Genomic DNA, 14967 nt, shown 5'->3' with positions numbered 1-14967 from the left:
TACCTTAAACTGCAAGGACAGCTGCTTATTCCTGCCTCTACTATACAAACTATTGTTGAGGAAATGCAAAATATTCACGAATTAAGTCAAACCTACACAATAACTAAGCTAAGTTCTTTGTTAAAAAAAGGATATGAGCGTATCAGACGAAATGATCAATCAAATCTGTGAATGTGTTAAAGACTCAGATTTGTGTTCTGCCTTTCACCAGGGACAGTTAAGAACAACATACAGCAGAAACCAGACATTTACAAAAATGTTTAAATACATAGAACCACAAAAGGTTCCATTAGGAATGGATGAAAACATGACACAAAAATATGCTTACTACACTAAACTCTGGAAAGCTTTTTACAGTCATGTTTATGGAGAAATACACAGTCACAAGAGTATAGAGATGCTGATACAGACGTTTTGACAGATCTATATGATGGCAAATCATTCAAATATCACCCGTTTTTTAATGAAAACCCTGAAAGCCTCAAGCTGATTTTGTACCAGGACTCATTTGAAATTGTGAATCCCCTGGGCTCTGAAAAGAAGATGCACACAGTTCTTGCTGTCTATCTTTCAGTAGCAAATTTACCCATACATATGCGTTCAAATACTGATAATATGTTTTTAGTATTGTTGTGCGTTGAAAAAGACCTTAAACTTTTGGGAATTGGCAAAGTATTCTCAGAGTTGCTGGCAGATCTGAAATCCTTGGAGACAGATGGAGTAAGTGTAGATGGAGAAAAAGTAAAAGGGGGTCTGTACTGCATTGCAGGGGATAACTTGGGTTCTCATTGAATTGGTGGGTTTACAGAGAACTTCAGCCGCTCTCAATATTTTGGCAGGTACTGCGAAATCACAAGAAGGGAGTTTGAGACTGATCCAAATGCCTGTGGTCCTCCACGCACCCCAGAGACATATGATGCTGCTGTTGCTGAACTTCAGGTTGAAACATCCAAGAGGTTCGAGGTATAAAGGTCAACTCTGTCTTTAATACCCTTGAGTCTTTACACGTATGTGAGCCTGGTCTGCCACCTTGTCTAGGTCATGACCTCTTTGAGGGAGTTGTGTCACAGGATCTAGCACTGTACCTGAAGAACATTATGAAAAAGAAAAAAAAATGGTTCACATACACACTCTTAAACAGGCGCATCAAACAGTTCAAATATAAAGGATCTGAAGCACTCACAAAGCCGTGTGCTGTCAGCACTGAGGGAGCCCGGTTGTCAGGGCAGGCCATTCAGAACTGGAATCTTTTGAGATTGTTACCAGTTGTGATTGGTGACAAAGTTCAAAATCCTGAGGATGAAGTATGGCAGTTAGCTCTTCAGTTAAAACACATTGTGTGCTCAGAACATTTCTGTGTCCCGAATAGCATACCTTGACATTTTGATCCAAGAATATTTAGTCGAGGAAGATGTGTTTTCCTGAAACTTGACTTAAACCTAAGCAGCATTTTTTGCACCATTATGCAGCACTGTTATTAAAATTTGGTCCATTGATAAGGTTGTGGACGCTTAGATTCGAAAGTAAACACAGTTATTTTAAAAGGTGTGCCGGACACTTGAAAAACTTCAAAAATATTTGTCAGACATTGTCAGAGCGTCATCAGATGTATCATGCATATCTTTTAGCTGGGCAAGAATACAGTCACCTGTAAGTGAAGGATTTCTGCAGCATTTGATACCGTTGACCACGATATTTTGCTGGATAGACTTGAGTCATGGGTAGGGCTTAGGGGTACCTCACTTCAGGTTCTGCTCGTATCTGTCAAACAGAGTTTTCAAGGTTCAGTTGGGTAATTGTTCCTCTACATTCCTTCCACTTCCATGGGGAGTCCCCAGGGATCTGTGCTTGGGCCTCTCCTGTTTTCAATTTACATCCTTCCCCTGGGTTTCATCCTGAGGAAATATGGCCTGGGCTATCATATTTATGCAGATGATGATTTATGCCAGATCTACCTGGCTTTGAACAAACCAGGCTCCCTCTGTCTTCTGGACCAATGTTTGGCTGAAGTGAGGGTTTGGCTTGCAAAACAATTTCCTTAAGCTAAATGATTGTAAGTCTGAGGCACTCCTCATGACCCCTAACAAAACCACACACGTATCTTCTGATTTGGCCACTCTCCTTTATGACCTCAAGCAGTGTGTTACCAACCTGGGGGTGAAACTGGATACACACTTTTCCATGGGCCCTCAGATTAATGCAGTGGTCGGATCGTGTTGTTATCAGCTGCGCAGACTAGTTTGCTTAAAACTGATCCTGAAACGAGCACACCTGGAAACTGTAATTCATGCTTTTATCACCTCCCAACTGGATAATGCAAATTTCATTTTAATTGGCTTACCTGCCTCTGCTCTTAACAGGCTTCAGTTCGTACAGAACGCGGCAGCCAGGTTTTTGACAAACACCCCTAGAAGAGACCATATCACACCTGTACTGGCGCAGCTCCACTGGCTACCCGTAAACTTCAGAGTCAAGTTTAATATCCTGACTTTTGTTTTTAAGGCCCTGAACGGTCTGGCTCCGGATTACCTGTCGGATCTTGTCACTCGTTATGTGCCAAACCGGACGTTGAGGTCTGCTGATTGCCTGCTGCTTCGCGTTCCATCAATGAAATGCAAAACGCGGGGGCAGCGTGCTTTTGTCTATGCTGCTCCGACACTCTGGAATGCTCTTCCTCTTTCAGTGAGGCTGGCACCATCCCTCCTCCGGTTCAAGTCACTGCTTAAGGCTCACTTTTACGACCAGGCATTTTAAAATCCCTGACTTTTATTATTTTATTATGTGTCTTTTTATTGAATGTGATTATCTGCCTTGTTGTGCATTTTATTGTTGACTGTGTATTGTTTTATATTGTGTTTTTACTTTTTATTCTGTACAGCACTTTGGTCGGCTGCCATGCCGTTTTTAAATGTGCTTTATAAATAAAGTTGGTATGGTATGGTATGGTGTGTGTGTGTGTGTGTGTGTGTGTGTGTGTGTGTGTGTGTGTGTGTGTGTGTGTGTGTGTGTGTGTGTGTGTGTGTGTGTGTGTGTGTGTGTGTGTGTGTGTGTGTGTGTGTGTGTGGACAAGACTCCTGAGAGCAGCTCACCATCTGTGGAAGCCTCACCTGGCCCATCTCTGTCAATACTCTCTGTTTCACCCCGAAGTTCAACATCCTCGACCAGACAGGGACTTGACACCAAGCCCCCACAATGCGGCTCAGAAATTGGTCTCAACCCGGAAGTACCAAAAATTGCAGTTCCACCCTCATCCGCTGGGGGCTGGTGTCAGAAGCGAGCAAATCCTCATTGACTTCCATGTTGAAAATACCAATTTCACTGCAGAAATAAACATGTTTACAGCCTGGTACCAAAATATGTTTTTTGTTTAAATTATCTAGTTTACACTCATGACAACTTTGAGGGGTTGAATTTTTTTCTTACTCTTCTGTTTAAGTGTATTAAAAGCCTAAAATTCTGTATAATTAATGAGCATCCGACCCACGTGACCACAGAGCTAGCTCAGTGGAAAGGCCTCAGTAGAGCCTCGGTCTGGCTTGGAAACTGTTCCGGGATTTTGAGTCTCTGTGTTTGTGTATTCTGTTTTGGATATTTTTTGTGCAATTGTTGGACAACACGACTTGCTGTGGCATTAATTGCACTAATAGAGCATCCAATGAGTCTACACTTTATTTTTTTTGGTAAGTAAAATTATATTTATGTATTTTAGGTCACTGCCGAGCTGAGCTTAGATTTTAACATGTACTGTTTAACCATGAAATTTAAATATAATAGGGTAAAACCCAGTGCATTTAACACAATGCTGCATTTTAGAAAATGGGTTGAAATATAACATGTTGGTGGAGCTGGGTTCCGACTATCGGCTTGTGGAGCTCTCGGGAGACCGATGTTTTCCACCCGGTTCTCCCCTCTCCGCAGCCCGGTGCATCTTTGTCTGATTGTGGCTTCTGTTTGCTGCGCGGGCTGACGGCTGGGTCGCGGCTTCTGTGTGCTGCGCGGGCTGACGGCTGGTTCTCCCAGCAGCTCGGCGCATCTCTGTCTGATCGCGGCTTCTGTTTGCTGCGCGGGCTGACGGCTGGGTCGCGGCTTCTGTGTGCTGCGCGGGCTGTTGGCTGGTTCTCCCAGCAGCTCGGCGCATCTCTGTCTGATCACGGCTTCTGTGTGCTGCGCGGGCTGACGGCTTGTGGAGCTCTGGGATGGAAACCTTTCCACCCGGTTCTCCCCAGCGGCAGCTCTGTGCATCTCAGATCGCAGCAGCGCTTGTCTGCTGTGCAGCTGCCGGCTTGTGGAGGTCTCGGAGACCTCTGTGTTCCACCCGGTTTTACCCAGCGGTCAGCCCGGCGTATCTCTGACTCAGAAGCTCTGGTATTGTGCACAGTTAACTCTGGTTTTAGCTAAGTTGCTACCTCCGTTAGCTTAGCTCCCACCTCTGCATTAGCTTTGGGTTAGCTTCCGGTTAGCTTGTAGCTAGTTCGACCGGGTGTCGTCAGTTGATCCCAGCCTTAAAGCCCCACCCTCTCTTCCCTTTTATGGAAATGTCTGGGCTTGACAGAACCTGTGACATGGTCAAAATGGCGGTGGTGGCCACCTCCCATTTTAGTACAAGAACTTATTATTGGAGTCTATGGAAACCCATTGTCCATATATGTACAGGTGCTGGCCAGTAAATTAGAATATCATCAAAAGGTTGAAAATATTTCAGTAATTCCATTCAAAACGTGAAACTTGTACATTATATTCATGCAATGCACACAGACCAATGTATTTCCGATGTTTATTACGTTTAATTTTGATATTTATAGGTGACAACCAATGAAAACATCAAATCTGGTATCTCAGAAAATTAGAATATTCTAAAGGCCAATGAAAAAATGTTTGTTTCTCTAATGTTGGCCAACTGAAAAGAATGAACATGAAAAGAATGTGCATGTATAGCACTCAATACTTAGTCGGGGCTCCTTTTGCCTCAATAACTGCAGTAATGCGGCGTGGCATGGACTCGATCAGTCTTTGGCACTGCTCAGGTGTTATGAGAGCCCAGGTTGCTCTGATAGTCGTCTTCAGCTCCTCTGCATTGTTGGGTCTAGCGTATTGCATCCTCCGCTTCACAATACCCCATAGATTTTCTATGGGGTTAAGGTCAGGCGAGTTTGCTGGCCAATCAAGGACAGGGATACCATGGTCCTTGAACCAGGTGCTGGTGGTTTTGGCACTGTGTGCAGGTGCCAAGTCCTGTTGAAAGGTGAAGTCTGCATCCCCATAAAGTTGGTCAGCAGCAGGAAGCATGAAGTGCTCTAAAACTTCCTGGTAGACGGCTGCATTGACCCTGGACCTCAGGAAACAGAGTGGGCCAACACCGGCAGATGACATGGCACCCCACACCATCACTGACGGTGGAAACTTTACACTGGACCTCATGCAACGTGGATTCTGTGCTTCTCCGCTCTTCCTCCAGACTCTGGGTCCTTGATTTCCAAAGGAAATGCAGAACTTGCTTTCATCAGAAAACATAACTTTGGACCACTCAGCATCAGTCCAGTCCTTTTTGTCCTTGGCCCAGGCGAGACGCTTCTTGCGCTGTTTCTTGTTCAAGAGTGGCTTGACACACGGAATGCGACACCTGAATCCCATGTCTTTCATGAGTCTCCTCGTGGTGGTTCTTGAAGCGCTGACTCCAGCTGCAGTCCACTCTTTGTGGATCTCCCCCACATTTTTGAATGGGTTTGTCGTCACAATTCTCTGCAGGGTGCGGTTATCCCTAGAGCTTGTACATTTTTTTCTACCACATTTTTTCCGTCCCTTCGCCTGTCTGTTAATGTGCTTGGACACAGAGCTCTGCGAACAGCCAGCTTCTTTAGCAATCACCTTTTGTGTCTTGCCCTCCTTGTGCAAGGTGTCAATGATTGTCTTTTGGACAGCTGTTAAGTCAGAGGTCTTCCCCATGATTGTGGTGCCTTCAAAACAAGACTGAGGGACCTTTTAAAGGCCTTTGCAGGTGTTTTGAGTAAATCAGCTGATTAGAGTGGCAGCAGGTGTCTTCTATATTCAGCCTTTTCAGAATATTCTAATTTTTTGAGATACCAAATTTGGAGTTTTCATTAGTTGTCACTCATGAATATCAAATTTAAACGTAATAAACATTGGAAATACATTGGTCTGTGTGCATTGCATGAATATAATGTACAAGTTTCACGTTTTGAATGGAATTACTGAAATATTTTCAACCTTTTGATGATATTCTAATTTACTGGCCAGCACCTGTATATCAATGCTTGACACACAGTGGGAGGACAGTTTTGAAATTCCATGGAGTAAATTTCCAGAGGAAGTAATGGATTCTTTGGAAAGGGGAAAAAGGCCATCCCCAAAACTGAGGAGGCAGATGGTTCGGATTGTAGCGACTGAAATGAGGAGAAAATGCCGTCATGCAGGTAAAAAGCACTCAACCGAGGTTGCTAAAAAGATGGTGGCAAAATACCCAAAATCTTTGCAGGATGTAATAGCGGGAGATATTGCAGGCAAAAGCTACTATTCCCTTGTCAAACTGTTACAATACAGAATTGAAAACGCAAAGCGTACTTCAACACCTAAAATCAGAAAAAGGAAACATCAAACTGAGTTGGATGACACAGACGAGATCCCATTAGAAGAAAGAGCAGCAATGCAGGACACATATGGATGCATTGAATGGATTCCAAAATTTCTTCCCCGTGGAGAAACTCAACAGAGCCTGCAGCAAAAGTTGGAAAAACTCAAGATGATGTTTCTACAAACTAATGTCAGTCCGGAGGAGATAAAATGTCTCATGAAGTCTACCTTTTACACACAACGCCAACATGTCAACCAGGGTAAAAGTATCCAATTCCTCATAAAGCAGTGGCCATTTTGGTTTGATGAACTTGGCATGTCAGTGCACTTCAAGGAGCTTACTGGGAATAATCTCAAAGAAATGTTCACACGTAAATTGGATTTAAAGGGACAAAGGCTTCTCAACTACATGACCACTGTTTGTGCCAAGAAGAGTAAGACGTTTCTTCAGACCTATGCAAGGCTGCAGAGGATGCGGGGACAGCAGAGTGGCTGCTCAGATGATGTAAAAGAGCTGGTCCTGCTTCTGCTCAGCTACTTTGATGAGAAGGAGGAGTCCTTGTTCTTCTATGTAGAAAATACAAGTCTGCCAGAAGAGGTCCAACTAGAGCAAATGCCTTTGACACCAACCATCGTTGTCTGTGGTAAGTCTTTCATTTCTAACTATTTAAATAATTATGTTAATAGAATTTGTAGCGTGACTGTACTGCATGTCAATTTGTCCACAGGACAGTCCTGCTATTCCTCAAGAAGTTTCATGCTGAGTCTGGATCGGACCCTCATTAACACAAACATCTCCTCCTTTATTTCTGCACTGTGCCTGATGTTTGGGAGCTACTACTGTTTCAACATCTATTACCCTTCTGAGCTGGCTTCAACTCTTGAGTTTCTTCAAAGGTGAGTAAAGCATGGTTGTCCTAAATCTGAATATGCTGGTGAAGGTTCTCCGTTATCCAGGTAATGGTAATACAAAAGGGTTCAAAAGAAGGCAACTGGACTTCTTTCTTCTTCGGTTTCTTGAAGACGTGTCTCTTCTCATCCGAGGAGCTTTGTCAGTTCTATCTGGAATATGGGAGAGTCAAGCTTATAAGCGGTCGCTGTCTGTTATTTAACAAGCCGAAACTACTCTGGGTACCCCTAGTGTGTGTGTGTGTGCTCTGTCTTCTCCATCCCCAGTGAGTCGTGGTGGATGGCTGCTTATACTGAGCCAGGCTCCTCTGGAGGTTTCTTCCTGTTAAAAGGGAGATTTCCTCTCCACTGTCGCTGCATGCTTGCTTAGTATGAGGATTGCTGTAAAGACTCTGACACTAGTCAGTGACTCGATGAAACCTGTTGGGTTCCTTATATAGGAAAAATTTTACTGACTGGCTTAATGAACTCTCCTCTTCGAACCACCACCTTATCGTGGTGGAGGAGTTTGAGTGCCCTAATGATCCTAGGAGCTATGTTGTCTGGGGCACTTTGTGCCCCTGGTAGTGGCTCCCATGACAAATTGGTTTTAGGTGAAGGGTGAGACAAAGACTGGTTCAGAGGATCTTTCATGGATGTACAATCAAAGAGTCAGGAGTACCCGGCCCGGAGGGTTACCGCGGTCACACCCTGGAGCCAGGCCTGGGGTTGGGGCCTGTGAGCGAGCGCCTGGTGGCCGGGCTTTCGCCCATGGGGTCCGGCCGGGCCCAGCCCGAACCAGATACATGGGCTCATCCAACTGTGGACCCACCACCCACAGGAGGAACATGAAGGGTCCGGTGCAATGTGGATCGGGTGGCAGACCTTGGCGGGAGCCTTGGCGGTTCGATCCCCCGACAATGAAACTGGTTTTTGGGACATGGAACGTCACCTCGCTGGCAGGGAAGGAGCAGGAGCTTGTGGCAGAGGTTGATTGGTACCGGCTAGATATAGTCAGACTCACCTCGACACATAGCATTGGCTCTGGAACCCAAGTCGTTGAGAGGGGTTGGACACTCTCCTTTGCTGGTGTTGCTCCTGGTGAGAGGCATAGGGCTGGGGTTGGCTTTTTGTTAGCCCCAAGACTCTCTGCCTGTGTGTTCCTGCGCCTCCGGGACGGGGAACAGGTCCTGACTGTTGTTTGTGCCTCTGGGCCAATGATCATTTCAGAGTACCCACTCTTTTTGGAGTCCCTGGGACGAGTACTAGATAGTGCTCTATCAGGGGACTCCAATGTCCTGCTTTGGGACTTCAATGCTCACATGGGCAATGATAGCATGACCTGGAGGGGTATGATTGGAAGGAATGTGTTTCGTTATTGGACTTCTGTGCAAGCCGCAGTTTGGCCATAACGAACACCATGTTCGAACATAAGGATGCCCATCGGTACACTTGGTACCAGGGCAGCCTAGGTCGCAGGTCGATGATAGACTTTGTAGTCGTATCATCTGACCTGCGGGTGTATGTTTTGGACACCCGAGTGAATAAAGGAGTGGAGCTGTCAACTGATCACCACCTGGTGGTGAGTTGGATCAGATGGCAGGGGAAGATGCCGCGTAGACCTGGCAGACCCAAACGCATAGTGAGGGTCTGCTGGGAACACCTGACAGAACCTGTCAAGAAGGTCTTCAACTCCCACCTCCGGCAGAGCTTTGACTGTGTCCCGAGAGCAGTGGGGGACATTGACTCCGAGTGGGCCTTGTTCCACTCTGCGATTGTTGAGGCGGCTGTTGCTAGCTGTGGTCACAAGGTGGCCGGTGCCAGTCGTGGTGGCAACCCCCGTACCCGCTGGTGGACACCAGAGGTTCGGAGAGCCGTCAGGCTGAAGAAGGAGGCCTACAGGTTGTGGCTGGTCTGTGGGTATATAGAGGCAGCATACAGGTACCGGATAGCCAAGCGGGGTGCAGCAGTGGCAGTTGCTGAGGCAAAATCTCTGGCGTGGAAGGAGTTTGGTGAGGCCATGGAGATAGACTATCGATCGGCTCCAAAGAGGTTCTGGCAAACTGTCCGGCGCCTCAGGAAAGGAAGGCAGCAACTCGCTCACAATGTTTACAGTGGGGATGGGGAGCTGCTGACGTCAACTGGTGCTATAGTCTGGCGGTGGAAGGAATACTTTGAGGAGCTCCTCAATCCCACCTACGCGCATTCCGAGGAGGAACCAGAGCTGGGAGACCTGGGGATGGACTGTCCAATCTCAGGGGCAGAAGTTGCTGAGGTAGTCAAACAACTACACAGCGGCGGAGCCCCGGGGGTGGATGAGATTCGTCCTGGGTATCTCAAGGCTATGGATGTTGTAGGGCTGTCGTTGTTGACATGTCTCTGCAATATTTTATTGTCATCAGGGGCAGTTCCTGTGGAGTGGCAGACCGGGGTGGTGGTACCCATCTTTAAGAAGGGTGACCTGAGGGTGTGTTCCAACTATAGGGGGATCACACTCCTCAGCCTCCCTGGAAAGGTCTACCCAAGGTACTGGAGAGGAGGGTCAGATCGATAATTGAATCTCAGAATGAGGAGGAGCAATGTGGTTTTCGTCCTGGCCGTGGGACTGTGGACCAGCTCCATGCGCTTGCAAGGGTGATGGAGGGGGCATGGGAGTTTGCCCAACCTATCCAAATGTGTTTTGTGGATTTGGAGAAGGCTTATGACCGTGTCCCCGGGGGCACCCTGTGGGGGACGCTCCAGGAGTATGGGGTGGGTGGCTTTCTGTTAAGGGCCATTCAGTCCCTTTACCAGAGGAGCGTGAGTTTGGTCCGCATAGCCGGTAGTAAGTTGGACCTGTTCCCGGTGAGGGTTGGACTCCGCCAGGGCTGCCCTTGTTCACAGGTTCTGTTCATTACCTTTATGGACAGAATTTCTAGGCGCAGCCATGGTGTGGAGTGTGTCGAGTTTGGTGGCAGGAGACTCTCGTCTCTGCTTTTTGCGGATGATGTGGTCCTCCTAGCTTCATCCAGCTCTGACCTTCAGCTCTTGCTGGAAAGGTTTGCAGGTCGAGTGTGAAGCGGCTGGGATGAGGATCAGCACCTCCAAATCTGAGACCATGGTTCTCGACCGGAAAAGGGTGGCTTGCCAACTCCGGGTCAGGAGAGAGGTCCTACCTCAAGTGGAGGAGTTTAAGTATCTTGGGGTCTTGCTCACAAGTGAGGGTAGGAGGGATTGGGAGATCGACAGGCAGATTGGTTCAGCGTCTGCAGTGACGCGGACGCTGAGCCGATCTGTCATGGTGAAGAGGGAGCTGAGCCAGAAAGCCAGGCTCTCGATTTACCGGTCAATCTACGTCCCAATCCTCACATATGGAAATGAGCTTTGGGTAATGACCGAAAGAACGAGATCGCAGATACATGCAGCCGAAATGAGTTTCCTCTGTAGGGTGGCCGGGCTCAGCCCCTGCTGAAGAAGAGCTATTTGGATTTTAATGATTTAAACAATTATCGACCGGTGTCCAACTTACCATTTTCAAGCAAAAATTTACAACTATTACAAAACTCAGCAGCACGTGTCCTGACGAAGACCAGGAGGCGGGAGCACATTACTCCAGTTTTAGAATGACTGCATTGGCTCCCCGTATGTTTCAGGATTGATTTCAAAATACTTATAACGGTTTTTGTGTCTTAATGGTCTTGGGCCTTCTTAACTTTGAGAACTGCTTTTACCGTATGAACCCACGCAGTCTCTGTGCTCCTCTGGCAGCCATTTCCTTGTCATCCCTAAAGTTAGGACGCATATTCATGGCAAGGCGTCTTTCCAGTACTATGACCTCACCTCTGGAACGAGCTGCCAGGGGACCTCAGGGCTGCTGAGAACATTCATGTTTTTAGAAACAGGCTCAAGACTCATCTTTTTAGCTTAGCTTTTAACTGAATACACTCACTTTTTAAATTAATTAACTACTTAGTTTATTTATTGTATCCATTTATTTTATTTATTTAATGTATTCTTTCTTTATATATGCTTTTTAAACAGTTCTTTACCTTGATTTATGATCAACATTATTTTAATCTCTATATAACTTTTCATTTTACAATTCTCATTTTAGCTCTTTGGATTTTATATGTTAACCTTAATGCAACCTTTTTCCAGTGCTTCCTCTGTGAGAGCCCTCTGCCCCGGCGGTGGAGGTCGGCTGTGGCGGCCTGGGTGCTTTCATGTGTGCCTGGGTGGTGGTGGGGGCCTCTGCCCTCCCCGCCCTGGGCGCCCGGTGTCAGTGCCTCAGCTGCTGCTGTTGATCTGCTGCTGTCAGGGTGGATGGCTCCCCTGATGGCATTTTCTTATCCTTATCTTAGCTGGTCTGCCTCATCTGATCTCTGCCAATCGTTTTTTGTTTTTTTTTTTAACCATGGGGAACAGGGCGTGTATGTAAGTGTGTGTGTGTGTGTGTGTGTCGGTGGAGGAGTGTTGTGAAGGGTTTTTTATTGTCAGACTGTTTTTTAAAATTCAGGGGATGGGAGGGAATGTGGGTATGTGGGGCCTTTTTAATTTGTTAAGCACTTTGAGTTGCATGTATTGTATGATTATGTGCTATATAAATAAAGTTGATTGATTGATTGATTGATTAGAGATAGGGTGAGGAGGTCGGTCATTCGGGAAGGACTCTGAGTAGAACCGCTGCTCCTCCGGATCGAAAGGAGTCAGCTGAAGTGGTTTGGGCATCTGGTCAGGATGCCTCCTGGACGCCTCCCTGGGGAGGTGTTTCGGGCATGTCCTGCCGGCAGGAGGCCCCCGGGTCGACCCAGGATGCGTTGGAGAGGGTACATCTCCAATCTGGTCCGGGAACACCTTGGGGTCCTGCCGGAGGAGCTGGTGGAGGTGGCCGGCGAGAGGACGGTCTGGAGCTCCCTATTTAGGATGCTGCCCCCGCGACCTGGACCTGGATAAGTGGAGGAAGACGACGAAGACGGCTTAATGAACTGACCTGTAGTGGAATGTTTACTGTGTGAAGTGCCTTGAGATGACTCTTGTTGTTATTTGGCGCTTTGTAAATAAACTTGAATTGAATTGCTGGTAGTCAAACAGTGGCTGACTGAAAATTTCTTGAGAGTAACTTGTCGCTTCCATTTACATGCTGCCCTTCTACAAGCCTACCTACACGAGTCTTGCAAGACAACCACGACTCAACTTAGCTTCTTTTACTTAATGTCCTGAGCAGAGCAACTTCATCTAAAACAGAGGTGCAAATCACAATTAAGTGAGAAGCCAATAACTTGACATTTGGCATGGCTAGTAGTGCTTCCTGGCGTAACACACTAAAAGCCTCACTAAATCTTGGCCCTTTAGCTGAGTTCAAAGAGCGAGAGTTGATTTGTGGGGCTGATTGTACAGACTACCGGGACAGAAAAACAAAATAAAACTGGTGAGTGATCGGAAAAACCTGGGCCCAACATATTCTCCATAAACTGAAATTTGATTTCCATACAGCTGAAACAGAAATGCTCTTAAAAAAAAGTATGGTCAGGTATTTTGTATTTTATGGGCCAGTAATAGCAAAAAATGTGTGTTGCATTTCTGTCTGAGGTGTTTTTTTGCATAGCAAAGCTGCCCTCCCTGTGGAGGGTAACTCTGAAGTGCCTTTTTTTTCCTCCACCTGACCCAATCCTCATGTAAACCCTCTGATCTCTATTAAGGTAGCGCAACTCGGGTTGCGAATGACCACAGTGACCAGTTCTTGTCATGTGTCTATGCCTATGTATGTATGTATGTATGTATGTCTGATGTCAGAATTGTGTGCACTGAAACTTTAATTTCCCTCTGGGATTAATAAAGTATCTTTGAATTAGAATTGAATAGAATGTGAACAAAAGGATTTATTAGAACATTCATTTTGACCATTGTAATGTAATGTAAGTGGTTACTTTAATTAAATGATCAATACGATGTGATAATCCAAATGAATATGAAAAATTAATATTATTGATCTTTTGATATTTGATCTAAGATCAAACCATTTAGTTTTGGTAGTTCAGGGAAATCACACCTTCATAATAATTTGAGACAGAGGCAAAAATATAGTTTATAGAAATCATTTTAATTATTTTATTTCTACTACTATTGATGACAGAGAACAAATTATGATAAATGATGGTTGAAAATCTAATTAAGTTTCTTAGCAAAATGTGATGTCTGACTTGTCAGTTTGACTGTTTTATTAATAATTGATAGTTTGTTAAACCATACAATGTGCGGAGTCTACGAACCCTTGTGGTGAAGGTCCACATGCGATCTAGGGGGTCGGAGAAGTCGGCACAGACAGACTGCCGATGGAGGTGCCATCTGTGGTATTTGGAGCACATAGGTCTACCCCAAATACGAACCGTCTGGTCTGAGATTCCTTCCAGGTGACTGCTGTAATTTGCCGATTTTCATCTGATGCAGTTTGCAACGGCTTTGACCTAAAAGTCAAAAAGGAGGATTGTTCCTTATGCTTTGCTTATCCAGTCTGCTGAGCCGGGTAGCGTGCTAGAAGTGAAATGTCCAGGAAGTGAACTAGCTTTTATTAAAGAACATTTCACCCCCCACCAGAGTCTTACTCCACTCCTACTGTTTGAGAAATGCAACACATGCTGTTGCCTGGCATTCCGTGAGGTCAGAGCTGCTAACACACACACACACACACACACACACACACACACACACACACACACACACATAGGCTCACAATGACATTGTGACATCATATGGTACCAGCTAACGTCATAGGGTACCTTTTAGCCAATAGTGATGCCATATTTAAATTAAAATGCAGTGCAGAGTTTTTACCTGAACACTGACAGTTAAAATTTAAATATTCTCCCTAAAACTAAGATGCACTAAAGTGCCAGATTATTGACTACACCTGTATACAGCCCAATTAGACACTCATTTATATAGTTTATCAGCAAAAAGAAAAAGTTGATTTGGGGGTGTAGCGGAATATAGTTGGTATATTCTTACACTTTCATTAAGGTCCAGAGATATCACTTATCCAAACCTTAGCTGGATCATTAATTTTTGGACCGGGCCCTTAGAATCAAAAGAGGTTGTTTTTACTACAGGGAATTTTATTCAAACATCTTGTATTGAATTAGAGACAAGAAGAGAGAGAGATGGGACGTTTAAGAATATTTATTTCATAATTATTTGAAGCAATCACCAGGACTAACTCTCTGATGATGGATGCAGATGAATGTAATGCTGAAGTGTTGGTGTGTGTGTGTCAGTTCAGAATCTCCATCTGGTGGAGGCGAGTCTGAGTGCGGGATGTTGTTTGCCCTAACTGACCGAAGATGGACTTCAGGAGGAAGACATGAGACGCGATGTATGCCGATCTACGTACCGTGCGGAGACTTCCGTGTTAGATCTGGATGCCAGGTCCTGGGACCCTCATTGGTGTTGGAACTGGTGAAACAGCGTCGGCAGCACGACAAACCAGTTTGTGGATCGTCTCCTGGTACAACGGCA

Source organism: Nothobranchius furzeri, chromosome 7, assembly GCF_043380555.1.
Source record: "Nothobranchius furzeri strain GRZ-AD chromosome 7, NfurGRZ-RIMD1, whole genome shotgun sequence".
In the NCBI taxonomy this organism is placed as follows: Eukaryota; Metazoa; Chordata; class Actinopteri; order Cyprinodontiformes; family Nothobranchiidae; genus Nothobranchius; species Nothobranchius furzeri.
The sequence above is the reverse complement of the archived record's forward strand: the minus strand, read 5'-3'. Positions refer to the sequence as shown.